At 41.7% G+C, this 16,404-nt stretch overlaps 1 protein-coding gene and 1 long non-coding RNA gene across 2 annotated transcripts in view; one reads left to right on the forward strand and one right to left on the reverse strand.

The window, feature by feature from the left end:
* LOC311010291 (protein NLRC3-like) overlaps positions 1–16,404 on the reverse strand; it is a 170,408-nt gene that overhangs the window by 102,984 nt on the left and 51,020 nt on the right. The gene's annotated exons all lie outside the window — the stretch shown is intronic.
* LOC311010293 lies at positions 5,607–6,777 on the forward strand. The gene is made up of 2 exons (XR_014596761.1): positions 5,607–5,833; positions 6,429–6,777. It is a non-coding gene; the product is annotated as an uncharacterized lncRNA (long non-coding RNA).

Genomic DNA, 16,404 nt, shown 5'->3' on the forward strand with positions numbered 1-16,404 from the left:
TTTCCTCGACTGTAAGGTGGTTTTGTTGGAATTTGTTCTCCTGTATTAGCTGTTGTTTGATTCCCACATACAGGTTGTCTCCATGTGCTAGCACAGTGTCAAGGGTACCCGTGTTTAACTGACAGCCCTCGTTCTCATAGGCCAGAAAAGTCAGGGACATACAAGAACACTGATGGTTTCGAGAGAATGTCGTGTATCTGTCGTCACTCTGACTATGACTGGCCCTCACAGTAAGCTGACTTTGTAATCTGACCTGAAAGTATGTCGTAAAGGATTATTTGTTAGTATTATTATGCTATTATTAGTATCATTATTATTACTGTTAACATTAATATTATTACTAATAACAATAACAGCCCTAGTAGTTAATTAAATTACTATTAACATGTTAAAAAGCTGAAAAGTTAATCTCGTCTAGAACACAGTATTGGTATCTTTAATACAATTATGTCAAACTACTTGTTAATTACATCTATATTACTTTTAATTAATTCTGTCCTTAAAGTAATTAATAGTTTTTTATGCAGTTGAAGTGAACCTCACTTCCACAAACAAAGACACTTTATTAATCCCTCCATATAGCAAGTGTAAATGTCCTTACCTCTTCAGCTGGGGAACGAGAGGTGGAGGGGGCGTCGTCCATGTTCCGTGTCACTGATGGGAGAGTCTGTTTCCGGGCGGTCTATGATGAGACACGGTACCAATGAATATTTACACATGGAAAAACACAATGCACCACAGTCATACAATTAAAGTTTCTCAAATGTATTTCAATTATCGACTGGCTTTTCTGAAATGCAGAAAAAGATAATGTTACAGATTTCAACTGAACCAGTTTTATTTATCTATAGGTGAATGTACTTTCTGTGTGCGTCAGTAGTGGAGGAGATGAAATACCTTAGCTGGGAGGGGAGTATCCAAGGCTGCATCTGTTATGGTCCAGGATGGTCCGGCTGGTGAAGGCGTCTTAATCCTGGCCATCTGAGAACACATGACAAAAAATTTAGTAAAATCCAGACTTTGATGAGACTATGCACTGTATTCAGGAGGAGTAATATTTACCTTTGCAACTGGCGAACAGCAAGGCGGTCGCTGCATCACCCAAACTCAGGGTTGACCTGGCTGGGGGCGAGCCAACCAGCTGTTGACACAAGATAAGAAACATATTAGATTCACACGCCTGGTGACGACACTGTGTACACTTGTGTGTGATTGTTTCTATTGTAGCAGGAAGTAACGTACGTTGTTCGCTGAAGTTTGGGTGCCTGGCGGGCGTCCGTCCTTGGTTCTGGTCCGTCTCGCTGGGGGTGCCGTCTGATGCACCAAATAAAGCACAAGATCAATTACACCCATCATCATTTTAATTACACAAGACACTGAGCTGAATGTTAACAGTAGTATTACTACAGCAAGAAGGGCTGTGCAGACAATTTAAATAAAAACCAAAAACATACCATCGGAGCCACAGAAACTGGGCTGGCCTCCTCCTCGGTACTCCAGGATGACCTGGCTGGGGGCGAGCCAGCCAGCTGTTCACACAAGATAAGAAACATTTTAAACTTGACACAAGATAAGAAACATATTAGATTCACACACCTGGTGACGACACTGTGTACACTTGTGTGTGATTGTTTCTATTGTAGCAGGAAGTAATGTACGTTGTTCGCTGAAGTTTGGGTGCCTGGCGGGGGTCCGACCTTGGTCCTGGTCCGTCTCGCTGGGGGTGCCGTCTGATGCACCAAATAAAGCACAAGATCAATTACACCCATCATCATTTTAATTACACAAGACACTGAGCTGAATGTTAACAGTAGTATTACTACAGCAAGAAGGGCTGTGCAGACAATTTAAATAAAAACCAAAAACATACCGTCGGAGCCACAGAAACTGGGCTGGCCTCCTCCTCGGAACAAATGTATTAGAAGTCAGACAGAGTGGACAGTCAAGTGATGTCTGCATGTCAATTGTGGTGAAAAGTAGCATACGTTGTTCGCTGGAGACCGGCGGCTGCCAGGGCGGCTGCGAGGGGGGCGGCCTGTAGTGCGACCTGCCACCTGCACCATTACATAAAACATGAGACCAATTAAACATAAATCATATATCACAATTATTTCTGTCTATTTGAAAAGTGTTATTAGTTGTATGAGTATAGTAATATAAGCAGGATTGACTGTTCAGGAATCAGGCAAAACTTTATAATAACAGCAACTTACAGGAGGCTGGCAGTCTGCTGGGCAAGACAGCTGGGAAGGAGACACCTCCTCCATAGACCGGAGGACAGCGCCACTGAACCAAACTGGATTCAGTGGCAGGAAGCTCCCCTTCTCCTGGGAATGAAAAACACACAAAAAAAACAATGAGAATTTGTCTGGTCAAATACACAAGTTTAAATAGTAACCGATTAACACATATCCCCCCCCCCCAAAAAAAAAATGATCAATATGACATACCAGCTGCTGAGCCATCCTGGTCTGGCCTGAACCCTGGGACTGTGAGGGTTCACCAGGCTGGCTCTTCTGGAAGTAAGAAAACATCACATTGCATTAAACAAATTGGTTGTTTTTAATCACTTTTGTAAACAGCTTCAGAAACATGTACACACACATTACACTGTAATAATTACCTTGCTGTCCCGACCAGCAGGCCTCCACTGAAAGGGGTCAGTGGTAGGTGGAGCAGGGTCCTCCTCCACAACCAGCGTAGGAGAAAGGTTCCTAGCTGGCCTAGGCGCCGGAGGAGAGACCCGGGGAGGTGGAGATGGCTCCAGTTGCTGGTGGAAAGCAGACCACAGCAACCGGACGAGGATGCCCATCCCCTCGCCATCGCTCAGATGGACCTGCAGACACAATTGCAAACAAAGTGAGCCTCTAAAAAGGTAGCCTCACTGAGCATTTCATATCAACACACGAGAATAACCAATATAGCTTTTTATTTCACACATATTGTACTTACACCATCTCTGCTCCACAGCTCCAAGCGCGTAAGGGGGAAGCACTCCGCAGCAGAGAAGTACTTCACACCTGAAAAATATATTCAAAAACACAAGTCATTATAGCATCCACACATGAATTGGGGCTTTTTAGTCATTACTATGGAGCTGGAACAGTCTCATTATTCACAAATGCACACAGAAATTCACAAATGCACACAGAAATTCACAAATGCACAAAAAAGATTTACAAATGTATTTGGGGATTTGTATATACATGTGACCCAAAACACAAATACATTTTCAATGCACACACAAATCTAAAAAAAAATCACAAATACATGAATGTTAAAGTATTTGCAATCTTCATCAAATACGCATTTGGGGCTTGTTACATTCATATATGAACTGTTGGACCTGTATTTACAAAGTGCTTTTCATTTGTAAACCTCCCTGCATTTGTGTGTGAAACTTTTGAGACTCCCCTGACGTGACTCCGATCCACAAATGCGTTTTTTCTAAGAGGAGGTTGTCTGTAGCCAATCAGATGTCTCCCTCCTTTACAGCCAATCACGTGAGTGTCTCCCCCAAAAGTCTAAAACACAACTCCGCCCGCACCGGTTCATCTTCCCCAGAATGAGGGAATAAATTACTTCCATAAAATGCTTCTTTATAAAAGAAAAATAGATATTTATATAACTGTACACCTAATCTATACAGCATAAAGACAGGGAGCACAGGAAGAAGGGAAATTATCTCCAGAAATAAGGTCGATTCTGGCTCTAGCACCCATATCCCTCCAACGCAACGCAGTCACGTGATTGGCTGTAAAGGAGGGAGACATCTGATTGGCTACAGACAACCTCCTCTTAGAAAAAACGCATTTGTGGATCAGAGTCACGTCAGGGGAGTCTCAAAAGTTTCACACACAAATGCAGGGAGGTTTACAAATTAAAAGCACTTTGTAAATACAGGTCCAACAGTTCATATATGAATGTAACAAGCCCCAAATGCGTATTTGATGAAGATTGCAAATACTTTAACATTCATGTATTTGTGATTTTTTTTTAGATTTGTGTGTGCATTGGAAATATGTTTATGAATCTTGTTTTTTATATGTGAATATTTTTTACTTACATATGAAATGAAACATATTTGTGTGTGCATTGAAACACCTCAGTCCGCAGCTGAGAAGCAGAGGCTCCTGGGGTCGACATGATGCCAAAGGAGACGTTCCCTTCAGGCATCGCGACCACTCCATCTACGAGGGCTCGTAGATGGGAGTCTCCGACAATCAGAACAAACTGCAACGACAAAAATTATTTGATTTAGCATGAAACTCTTTAATCCCTCTCAAGATCTATTACTTCATAAACTGGACAATAATAATAATAATACCTTCTTGTCAGGAGACTCGGGAGGGATGACCAACTTGTGGCTACGCCCCGTGAAGGGAGAAGTTGGCCATCGAAGCACCCGGTGGCGGTAACCAGTACCACGGCCTATTAGAAAGGGGCAAAGCACATAAAAGGTAAACATAATGAAGGAAAAAAAAAAACAGAAAATGTCTTGGCAACAATCATTCTTTTCTACCAATGATTAATCAATTCATCAGTCATTTAAGGATAAAACATCCGGATACTCACGTGCACAAAACTTGGCACTTGGTCTTTCTGGTCCTTGACCCTTTGGCCGGCGAGGTGGGCACCGTCGGGACCGTCTAATAAAACATTAACAGCAAAGAAATCTCAGTCATAGCAGTTACATACAAACTCAGCAGCTAAGAATAAAGCAATAGATTTCTACAGCTAATTGCATGCTGACACTTGTCACTGTGACACAAAAGCTCATCTACTGTGCAAGTACCTGCAGGGGGGGACCGGATGGGCTCAGCTCCTCCAGGTCGAAGTTCCTCCAACGGAAACAAACAAAGAGAAAAACAACACTGTGTGTGTGTGTGTGTGTGTGTGTGTGTGTGTGTGTGTGTGTGTGTGTGTGTGTGTGTGTGTGAGTGAGTGAGTGTGAGTGAGTGTGTGTGTGTCTGTATGTGAAGCAACAGATGTGAAGTTATAAGAGATGTAGTGTAGTAGTGATGTATGTGGTGTTGGTGGCAAACAGCTGCAAAAGATGGCAATTAACTCGACGAGTCAAAATCCTTAGATCTGGATCAAGGGTGAACCTGCAATAAAAAAAGAAATTTCCTTCTCTTAATTTCAGTCAGTGTCAACAACTCCCTTGCTCCCTTTTCTAATAATTAATCATGGTAGATTTTTAAATTGAATGTCAAATTTGAGTTGGATATCTTTCTAACTCCATAAAGAAACATTCACAGTTTCACATCACAAATCAAACCACATCACAATCAATCAATCAATCAATCAAGCAACCATGCAGGCATAACTTTGGGCAGAAAGATAGATGGGTAGTTTTTAACTGGCTGAAAGCCAAATTATCTGGTATTTATAGTGTTGTTGATTCTTTCAGGTTAAAATCTGGATATTTAAGTCCAAAGTATTTGAATTCTACATATTTTGTAATAAATATTAGTGATGTCCAAATGAAGCTTCGTGAAGCATTTTCTTTATTTTCTGAGCCCAATAGATGGCGCTCTCTGTTCAACAAAGGGTTGAAGGCCGATATATTTCCATTGCTTTCAACCCTTTGTTGAACAGAGAGCGCCATCTATTGGGCTCAGAAAATACAGAAAATGCTTCACGAAGCTTCATTTGGACATCGCTAGTTGTGTGTCCACCTTTTTAGTCTGACATTCACACATTAAAGTAATTCATACGTTGTACTCTCTCTTGTGTCCACAGCCTGGTGTTTCCTGAGAGAACATTTTATCTTTGTGCAAAGACGGGTGTGGAGGCAGATGAGTGGATAAAGATCCTCAGGTGGAAACTGGTGAGTTGGTTCAGCTGGCAGGAAGTGTGATATTTGACTATAACCTCAAACTGCTGGAGAGCCTCCGTTGTGCTCTTTCTGAGGTAGCAACGACATCAAACTATGCATGATGTTTGTATCTGCGGACACACAGCAAGGTGCCGACTTCCATGGGGATTGTTGGAAAACATCCAGGCAAACCAAGATCACCAGTAGAGGTTCAGTAGAAGAATACAAGGCAGGTTCAGGGAAGTTTAATGACACAGTTAACAAATCCTTTATTCTGAAACACACCATGTGTCACCCTCTGACCCTCAAACACGCTCCTCTCTATTGAATCACATCAACGTTGAATCGGTTTGTGCACGGTCCGTTCTCATGACGGAGATTTCTCAGATACATCTGGAGGGCATTCCTCCTTATTCCCACTAAAGTCCCTTCTAACACAAAGATGAGTTTTTTTGCTGTGTGCTCTGGTTTCACCGGCCCAGAAACTAGCTACTAGCAAGTAGCTACGTCTGGTCGACCTACAAAGGCTCTTTCTTGAGATGAATATGTTTTTGGTCCCTGACGTAAAAAGCCAAAACATGTTTGTGACGCTGCATTTTGTTTCCAGTCACAGATGACCAAAGGCCGATGACTGCCGTCAGTCGAGAGCTGGAGACGCAGAGAAGCCACGCTCATGAAGACGTCGGCTGCGTGAACAATGAAGAAGAGTAAACTGGCGCATGAATGTGTTAGCAGGCTTACTTATCTTGCATGTTTAATATGAACATTTGCCGCCATAAAGGATCATCTTGATTATTCTTTAAGACAAACTCCAACGATGTCAGTCCGTCTCTCAGTACTGAGTCTGTGGCTGTTGATGGCGCAGCTACAATATGTATAATATCAGTATATTTCTGGCAGCAGGACGGTTCATGTTGGATTGAGTTAAAATAAACTGTTGCTCAGTGATGTGTTAACTGGATCTCTGTGGTCCAGAGGAAGAGAATCTATTAGGCTTTGAGGCTGTTTTATATTTATTCATACAGCGGGGAAAGTAAGTATTGAACATGTCAACATTTTTCTCAGTAAATACATTTCCACTTTAGTACACATAACTTATATATGGACATAAATCATGGTTTTGATTTTTCTTTGTATGTGTGGATTACTTGGGTTGTAACTAGTGATGTCCAAATGAAGCTTCGTGAAGCATTTTCTTTATTTTCTGAGCCCAATAGATGGCGCTCTCTGTTCAACAAAGGGTTGAAAGCAATGGAAATATATCGGCCTTCAACCCTTTGTTGAACAGAGAGCGCCATCTATTGGGCTCAGAAAATAAAGAAAATGCTATACGAAGCTTCATTTGGACATCACTAATATTTATTACAAAATATGTAGAATTCAAATACTTTGGACTTAAATATCCAGATTTGTACCTGAAAGAATCAACAACACTATAAATCCAGATAATTTGGCTTTCAGCCAGTTAAAAACTACCCATCTATCTGTCTGCCCAAAGTTATGCCTGCATGGTTGCTTGATTGATTGATTGATTGTTTTCTTTATTTTCTGAGCCCAATAGATGGCGCTCTCTGTTCAACAAAGGGTTGAAAGCAATGGAAATATATCGGCCTTCAACCCTTTGTTGAACAGAGAGCGCCATCTATTGGGCTCAGAAAATAAAGAAAATGCTTCACGAAGCTTAAAAAATCTGTTAGAGCAGGGTCTTTTTGTAATATCAACTCCGCCCACAAAAATATCACAAGTATAATTTCCCGGAACAGCAGTAATTCTTTCAGTCCCTTTAAGAAGCTGGCGTATTGTTTCGGTGTGACTGGGAGTTGAAATTTTAACAAAAATTCTTCATAAGAAAGTAAGAAGCCATGGTCATTAATAGGTTGGTCAACTAATAGAATTGTATGCTTCATCCAGTCCTTGTAAAACAGTGATTGTTTTTTGTAAAGGATGTCCTTATTGTTCTAGATATAATAACTGGTTTATTAACTAATTATGTTTGTAGATCAATTTCCAGGACAGCAAAGCTTGTTTGTGAAAATTTGAGAGTTTGACAGGAAGTTTTTCAATTTTATAGTTACATTCCATCATAAACTGTATACCACCTAATGAATTAAATACATGTGTAGCAAAGGAGTTCCAGAAGTTGGTCTTTTGTCTACATAACTTTCTTAACCAGTTGATCTTGAAAGAGTGATTCAACATTTCAAAGGTTAACACATCCAGACCACCATCCCTCTTGGGGTTACACAAGATATCTTTTTTTAAGTAATGGCATCTGTTCTTCCAGATAAAGTTGAATAAGATTTGATCTAATTTCTTAGAGACTTCTGCAGGCATTTCTAGTACTAGTGATAAATATACAGATCTTGATATTCCTTCAGCTTTAGATAACAGAGTCTGACCGTGTAAAGATAGATCTCTCATTAGCCACATATTGTATTTTCTTTGTATCTGTTGAGTTATTGGTTCAAAGTTTATCTCAGATAGCCTGTTCTCATTTTTGTCAAGCACAACACCCAAATATGTCACAGTTTGTTTGATGGGAATATCATTCAGTTCTGACAGATCACAATGTTAAAGGGGAAACAGCCTAGATTTATTAAGGTTCATTGTCAACCCAGAAACCTCAGAAAACTCTCTGATACATTGCACAGCTGTGACAAGTTCATTTTGGTTGGACAAAGAAATTGCTGTATCATCCGCTAACTGAGCCAATTTGAATTCTCTACCTACGGCTCTTATACCCTGAAAGTTGCTTTCTTTAATATGTGTTGCCATGACCCGTGAGACCAGCACAAGAAAGGACTTAGTGGGCAACCTTCTCTAATTCCACAACTAATATTAAATCTGGGTGTTGTGCCATTTGTTATCTTAATTGAACTGTTACTTCCTTTATAAAGTGTTTGAACTGCCCTCAGAAACCTATTTCCTAAACCAAAACATTGAATAACTTTAAACATAAACTGGTGATTAACCGTATCAAATGCTTTATAGAAGTCCACAAATAGAATAAAACTTTCATCAGGTATAAATTCATCATAGTCTATCATGTCCAAAATCAAACGAATATTGTTTACAATATTTCTCCCTGGCATAAACCCAGATTGCTCCTCATCTATAATATCATCTAATCCTATTTTTAATCTTTTAGCAAAGATGAAGGCAAACAGCTTTGCATCATTATTCAATAAACTAATCGGTCTCCAGTTTTCAATGTTTAATTGATCTTTTTTTGGTTTTGGAATTAGTTTGATTAATCCCTGTCTTAAAGTGTGGGGCAGTTCTTCTTTATCTAGAGCCTCTTCAAATAGACCAACTAAAAATGGAGCGATTGCATTTATAAAAATGTATTAAATTCCCCTATTATCCCATCATTCCCTGGAGCTTTATTATCCTTGAGGGAATTAATACAATTTTGCACCTCTGTTATAGTTATTTTCTGATCACATATTACTTGGAGGTCATCATCTATTCTTCTAATATTTGGTTGTTTGGTCTGAAGGAATAGTGACATTTTATCTTCATTCAACAGGTCAGCCAAATACAGCTTTCCATAAAAAACTGCAACATATTGTGAAATTAGTTTTCCATTTTCACACACAGTATCATTCATTTTAAGTTTGCAGAGAGAAGATATTTCATAATTCCTTTTTTCTAGATTAAACAAATATTTGGTGCATTTTTCCCCCTGTTCAAGCCATTTCCTCCTGGATCTGATGAAGGCCCCTCTAGCTTTTCCCTCATAAAATGTGTCTAATTTAGTTTGTAAATAAGCCAATTGTTCTACTTCTGCGCTGGTTGGGTCCGTTTTCTCAGATAATGGAATAATTTGGGTGACAAGTTGAAGTTCTTTTTCTTTATTATATCTGCTGATTTTTCTGCTTAATCTTATAGCTAACTTTCTTATTTCATATTTCATTAATTCCCAGTATAATCCAAAATTCTTTAGCAGATTTGCTTGACTCCAACATTTGTCAATGATTTTTTGGGTTTCCTTTACAAATTCCTTATTTTGCAGCAGCGTTTTATTTCATTTCCAATAATCTCCATTCACCCTCTGCCTGTCTGATCCAAGATGGAATTGAATTGATATAGCTTTGTGATCTGTAAGTATTGTGGGTTCTATTTTGATTAAGTCTACCATATTTTCAAATTCAGCTGAAAATAACCAAAAATCTATGCGAGATTGGCGGGATCTATCCTTATTGCTCCATGTGAATACTTTTTCCTGTGGGTATCTGTGTCTCCATATATCAGTCAAGTTCACTCTGTGGCAAATATTTTCCAATTCAGTTGTCTGTTTGGCTTTTGGAGGCCATCTGTCCACACTATCATCTAACACTGTGTTGAAATCTCCACCCCATAAAATCTCTGCTGAGGGAAACAATGTTATCTTATTTTCTAATGTTGAAAAAATGATGTTATTGAGGAGTTAACTGTTTGAACCATATATATTAATCAGAATAGCAGGTGATTGGTTGATATCTACCAACATATTGATCCATCTGCCATCTTTATCCGTATCATACTTTATAATTTTCCCACCATATTTTCCCTGTAAGATGGCGACCCCTGCTGAGCGATTGCTACCATGAGAGAACCATACATTTCTTCCCCATTGACTTCTCCAATATGAAACATCAGTCTCATAAGAGTGGGTCTCTTGAATAAAATAAAAATCTGCACCTTTATTCGGAAGAAATAAGAACAAATTCTTCCTTTTCACTTCATTCTTAATACCCCTGACATTGACAGAAAAAACAGAAGTTGCCATAGACAGAAACATTGACACCATAATCAGATAAGTTAACTCTGGTCACCGCTGTTGAAGCCAGCGGGTCAGAGACATCTCAAAATATAGTCTCACGGATCTGTGATAACTTAAAGGGATAGTTCGGAATTTTGGACATAAGACCTATTTTCCAAGTGAGCCGGTGTGTTCGAGACGTCTGGAGACGTTTTCAAGAAATTTCATTCAGTTCTTCTAGTTGCCGAGTTCGCTTATGCTATGGCTAGCGCAAGTCAATGGTTCTTAGCTAGACAGGCATTAAAAACAGTCTTGCCCACTCCACAGTGCACCCGAGGCAAATCCATTAAAACACTAGACTGTCGATGTACATATCTGTGTTGATAGAATAATATTTGAAACAAAACTAACCTTGCATCGCATGAATCATCCATTTTTTGAGGAACTAGTTTCTCAGCAGCAGCGGAACTTTACTTTGCTCCGTCGGACTCAAAACTCTAAGACGCGCCGCCCGAAATACTGCCCGTAAATAGGCAATCGAACCGGGCCAAACTGTCGGCACTTATACCCCCAAGGCTGTCTGAAAAGCCCTTGGAGCTCACTCAAACACCGGGCAGCCCACGGCCACGCGAAGCCACAATTACGCACCCGCGAACCCGGACCACTGCTCCGTCCGGAGAACCGTAAACCCTTGGACGCGTTGCGGGGGATTCCCTCCTGGCACCACCAGTCTCCTTTTGTTCGGTCCCGGTTCTCAGCTCCAGCGGGGGCTATCTCGGTCTCCACAGACGCTCGCGTTCTGCCCTTTGAGCATCCCTCTTGGGCAATTCTTCCTCTGTATATTCAGCCTCGTACAGGTACGGTTGGGTTTGGGTGGAAAAAAACTCCTCATCAGAGTCTTCAAAAGTTTCAGTATATTATCCAAAAGTGTCCATTTCTGTGAGATTGAAGAAACTAGCACTGCAGGCTACTCTGCGTCTGTAGCAATGACAGCAGGTAAACAAACTATTATAGAACCGGTAACTTATACACTCAACAAAAATATAAACGCAACACTTTTGTTTTTGCTCCCATTTTTCATGAGATGGACTTAAAGATCTAAAATTCATTCCAGATACACAATATTACCATTTCTCTCAAACATTGTTCACAAATCAGTCTAAATGTGTGATAGTGAGCACTTCTGCTTTGCTGAGATAATCCATCCCACCTCACAGGTGTGCCACATCAAGATGCTGATCTGACATCATGATTAGTGCACAGGTGTGCCTTATACTGCCCACAATAAAAGGCCACCCTGAAATGTGCATTTTTTTTTGCTTTATTGGGGGTCTGGGGACTCAGAACCAGTCAGTATCTGGTGTGACCACCATTTGCCTCGTGCAGTGCAACACATCTTCTTCGCATAGAGTTTATCAGATTGTCAATTGTGGCCTGTGGAATGTTGGTCCACTCCTCTTCAATGGCTGTGCGAAGTTGCTGGATATTAGTGGGAACGCTGTCATATACGCCGGTCAAGCACATCCCAAACATGCTCAATGGGTGACATGTCCGGTGAGTATGCTGGCCATGCAAGAACTGGGACATTTTCAGCTTCCAAGAATTGTGTACAGCTCCTTGCAACATGGGGCCGTGCATTATCTTGCTGAAACATGAGGTGATGTTCATGGATGTATGGCACAACAATGGGCCTCAGGATCTCATCACGGTATCCCTGTGCATTCAAAATGCCATCAATAAAATGCACCTGTGTTCTTCGTCCATAACAGATGCCTGCCCATACCATAACCCCACCACCACCATGGGCCACTCGATCCACAACATTGACATCAGCAAAGCGCTCACCCACACGACACCACACACGCTGTCTGCCATCTGCCCTGAACAATGTAAACCCAGATTCATCCGTGAAGAGAACACCTCTCCAACGTGCCAGACGCCATTGAATGTGAGCATTTGCCCACTCAAGTCTGTTACGGCGACGAGCTGGAGTCAGGTCAAGACCCAGATGAGGACGACGAGCATGCAGTTGAGCTTCCCTGAGACGGTTTCTGACAGTTTGTGCAGAAATTGTTTGGTTATGCAAACCAATTGTTTCAGCAGCTGTCTGAGTGGCTGGTCTTGGCGATCTTGGAGGTGAACCTGCTGGATGTGGAGGTCCTGGGCTGGTGTGGTTACACGTGGTCTGCGGTTGTGAGGCCGGTTGGAAGTACTGCCATATTCTCTGAAACGCCTTTGGAGACGGCTTATGGTGGAGAAATGAACATTCAATGCACGAGCAACAGATCTGGTTGACATTCCTGCTGTCAGCATGCCAATTGCACGCTCCCTCAATGCTTGTGGCATCTGTGGCATTTTGCTGTGAGACAAAACTGCACATTTCAGAGTGGCCTTTTATTGTGGGCAGTATAAGGTACACCTGTGCACTAATCATGATGTCAGATCAGCATCTTGATGTGGCACACCTGTGAGGTGGGATGGATTATCTCAGCAAAGCAGAAGTGCTCACTATCACACATTTAGACTGATTTGTGAACAATGTTTGGGAGAAATGGTAATATTGTGTATCTGGAATGAATTTTAGATCTTTAAGTCCATCTCATGAAAAATGGGAGCAAAAACAAAAGTGTTGCGTTTATATTTTTGTTGAGTGTAAGTGCTGGGTGATACCACTCCGCCGCTGCCATAGCCTACTAGGAAGTATGACACGCTGTTGCTGCTGCTGAGACATAAATCCTTAAAAATGCAAGGTTGGTTTTATTTCAAACATTCTATCAACACAGATATGTACATCGATAGTCTGCCGTTACAATGGATTTGCCTCGGGTGCACTGTGGAGTGGGCAAGACTATTTTTAATGCCATGCTAGCTAAGAACGATTGACTTGCCCTAGCCATAGCATAAGCAAACTCGGCAACTAGAAGAACTGAATGAAATCACTTGAAAACGTGTCCAGATGTCTCGAACACACCGGCTCACTTGGAAAATAGGTCTTATGTCCAAAATTCTGAACTATCCCTTTAAGTCTGTAACTTAAGGCGGGTCCACACCGGACCGACTGCCCGATTCGCGTCGGTAAATGACGTCGGGCTACTTAACATGGCCGACTCGAACAACGACATGGGCGGTTCACACCTACGGAATTACAGCCGACGCCATACGTTCCGCGCTTGCGCGAGATGTAATGTATCCAAAACAACAGGCGGCGCTAATCTGTATTGTGGGCCAAAAAACACGAAAACCGGAAGTAGGCGGTCCTCTCTAGACCACCTTCTTCGATTCCACTGGTTATCTGGTATGTTTACCATCGTCACTTCCGGGCTTCACTGATTCGCTAGTCAAGCTGCTAGCCTCCACCAATCAGAATGGTAAAAGAGTGACCGACTCGAATGGCGGATTACACATTTGAATCGGCTGAAATGAACGCCGACGTTGGCCGATTCGAGCGACCACACCAAGCAGACTCATGTCACGGACGCTGACTCTGTCAAAGACGCCGATTTTCGGTCCGGTGTGGGCCCGCCTTTACATGACCTTTGCTGTGATTCTTACGCCGTCAATATATGCGTGCGCTCCTCTGAAGCCAGCTTTCTTCCCTTCTTTCGTCGCCTTCTCCACCTGCGGCTATAGCTGGTTTCTGCACTCCTTGCCTTCTTGTGTTAAGTCCTCCAGCCATTAAACACCAACGAAGAAGAAGCTGTGTAAACACGGTGCCGTCTACGCAAACAGCGTAGCTTTAGCAGTAGAAGCTATTAGGCAAGTGTTCTTTTTAAATAAACTCCTGGTGTACTTACAAACTTTAAAATGCCTCGTTTTGTGAGTACAGACCCCGTGTGTACTACTGCAGAAGTTTGGTAACATTCCATGCATTATTAGTGGGGAAATTTACGAGATATACTGTAAGTACCATAGCGCTATTACGAAGCCGTTCGGCTGTTCGCCCTATCTTGACCACTGCTGACCATCGCTAAAAATGCTTCCGAGGGGGTGTTTGGCTGGAGGTCTTGGTGGAAATGACCTAGGGTCCATTTCACTCCGGACCTACACTTTAAGAGAAGTGCTTTTTATTTATTTTTGTTATACCTCAGACTGGTGTAAGAAGTTTTTCATTTTTACTTTATTTAGACAATGTAGACTGGTCTTAAGACAAATGTTTATTTTTTGTATTCCTTAAGAGATTAATAGAAGTGTTTAAAAAAAAAAAGTGTTCTACTTGTTAGTATAACTAATGTTCATGTTCTTGATATATCCTTTAATAAAATCCAGACATTTTTTCTGGAAGTTTTCCAAAAGGTTTTTAAAAACCGAGGTTTGAACCGAACCGTGAGTCAAAAACCGAAGTCGAACCGAATCGTGGTTTTGGTGAACCGTTACACCCCTACTCTCAAGGATGTTTAACGATATCAGGTCAGAGTCCTCCACCTCATCACTCTGCGGTTTTTTGCTCTTCTTGGATTTTGGAACTTCAGGTAGCTGCTCCGAAGTCGGTTCACTTCCCTCGGCAATAAGGGTATCCATGACCTCAAGTTGGTCAATCAGGCAATTTCGTGCATAGGAGTGCATCGTATTAATAAGGTTTCTTTTGTCCATTACCTTCCGTGTGATGAATCTTGCCTTAGTCCGGTATCCCAGCTCGAGGCAGAGAAGTTTGTAACGCACGTGGAGGAGGCGTTCCTCGCGGCTTTGTCTTATGGCTTCCTTAAAGTCTCTCCTTTCAATACCTGAGCAGGTTAAATGAGGCCTCAGTATCGTGGCTTTTTTCCAGAGAGGTAAAGAGTTTTTAGGTTTTTAAAAAAAAGGTTTTCTGGTCATATTGCAGTGCCACTAGGACCACTGTCTTAAGACGTCATCTGTCGGTCATTTCACCACAAGGTCGTGACAGAACCCCCCAAAATACGACTTGTCAGGTTGTCGACCCGAAAGAAGATCCGACATAAGGTCTAAGTCCTGAACCCTCAGGGACTTAAATGACGTCACCTGGTTAACAGTTGAGCGTGAGAGACTGTGAGGGCTTGAAATGGTAGAAATACAAATGGGACAGCACTCGGTATGTCACTTTACTTTGATCGCACAAAATATATTATCTAAAACTCAATGGCTCTTGCGCGCACTCCGCGCAGCGCTAATTTGCTAGCATGTAGCTTGTCCTTAGGATCCAAAGGGGGGTGAAGTTAGAAGCGACCAAGCACTTCCACGTTGTCCCTATTTAAATACGGTTACGTGAGTAGTTACACGACCCAAGTTTGGTTACACAAAATGAAACATGCCAATTTTTCTAAGCGGATAACAAGGATAACTATATAGTATGGCGGAATAACAACTGGAAGCACTTCGACGTCGGCGCAGTAATATCATCACTCCGCTCCTACCTCTTACTTCCGTCAATAGAACCTACGTGACCTGCACGCCGTCGCCTGCACTACCTGTAGTAGTTTGTGCACAGTTGAGGAAGCATCAGGTTGTAGTAAGATAGTTTGTGAACAATCAAACATCATGGTTATAACGTGCATCGTACAGGGTTGTGAAAACAAGCAGAAGGTATATAGTCCCGTCATGTTTTGAGTGATGATATTACTGCGCCGACGTCGAAGTGCTTCCAGTTGTTATTCCGCCATACTATATAGTTATCCTTGTTATCCGCTTAGAAAGATTGGCATGTTTCATTTTGTGTAACCAAACTTGGGTCGTGTAACTACTCACGTAACCGTATTTAAATAGGGACAACGTGGAAGTGCTTGGTCGCTTCTAACTTCACCCCCCTTTGGATCCTAAGGAATATACTGGGACAAGCTACATGCTAGCAAATTAGCACTGCGCGGAGTGCGCGCAAGAGCCATTG

The sequence above is a fragment of the Eutrigla gurnardus genome, assembly GCF_963514095.1.
Source record: "Eutrigla gurnardus genome assembly, contig: SCAFFOLD_57, whole genome shotgun sequence".
NCBI classification, from domain to species: Eukaryota; Metazoa; Chordata; class Actinopteri; order Perciformes; family Triglidae; genus Eutrigla; species Eutrigla gurnardus.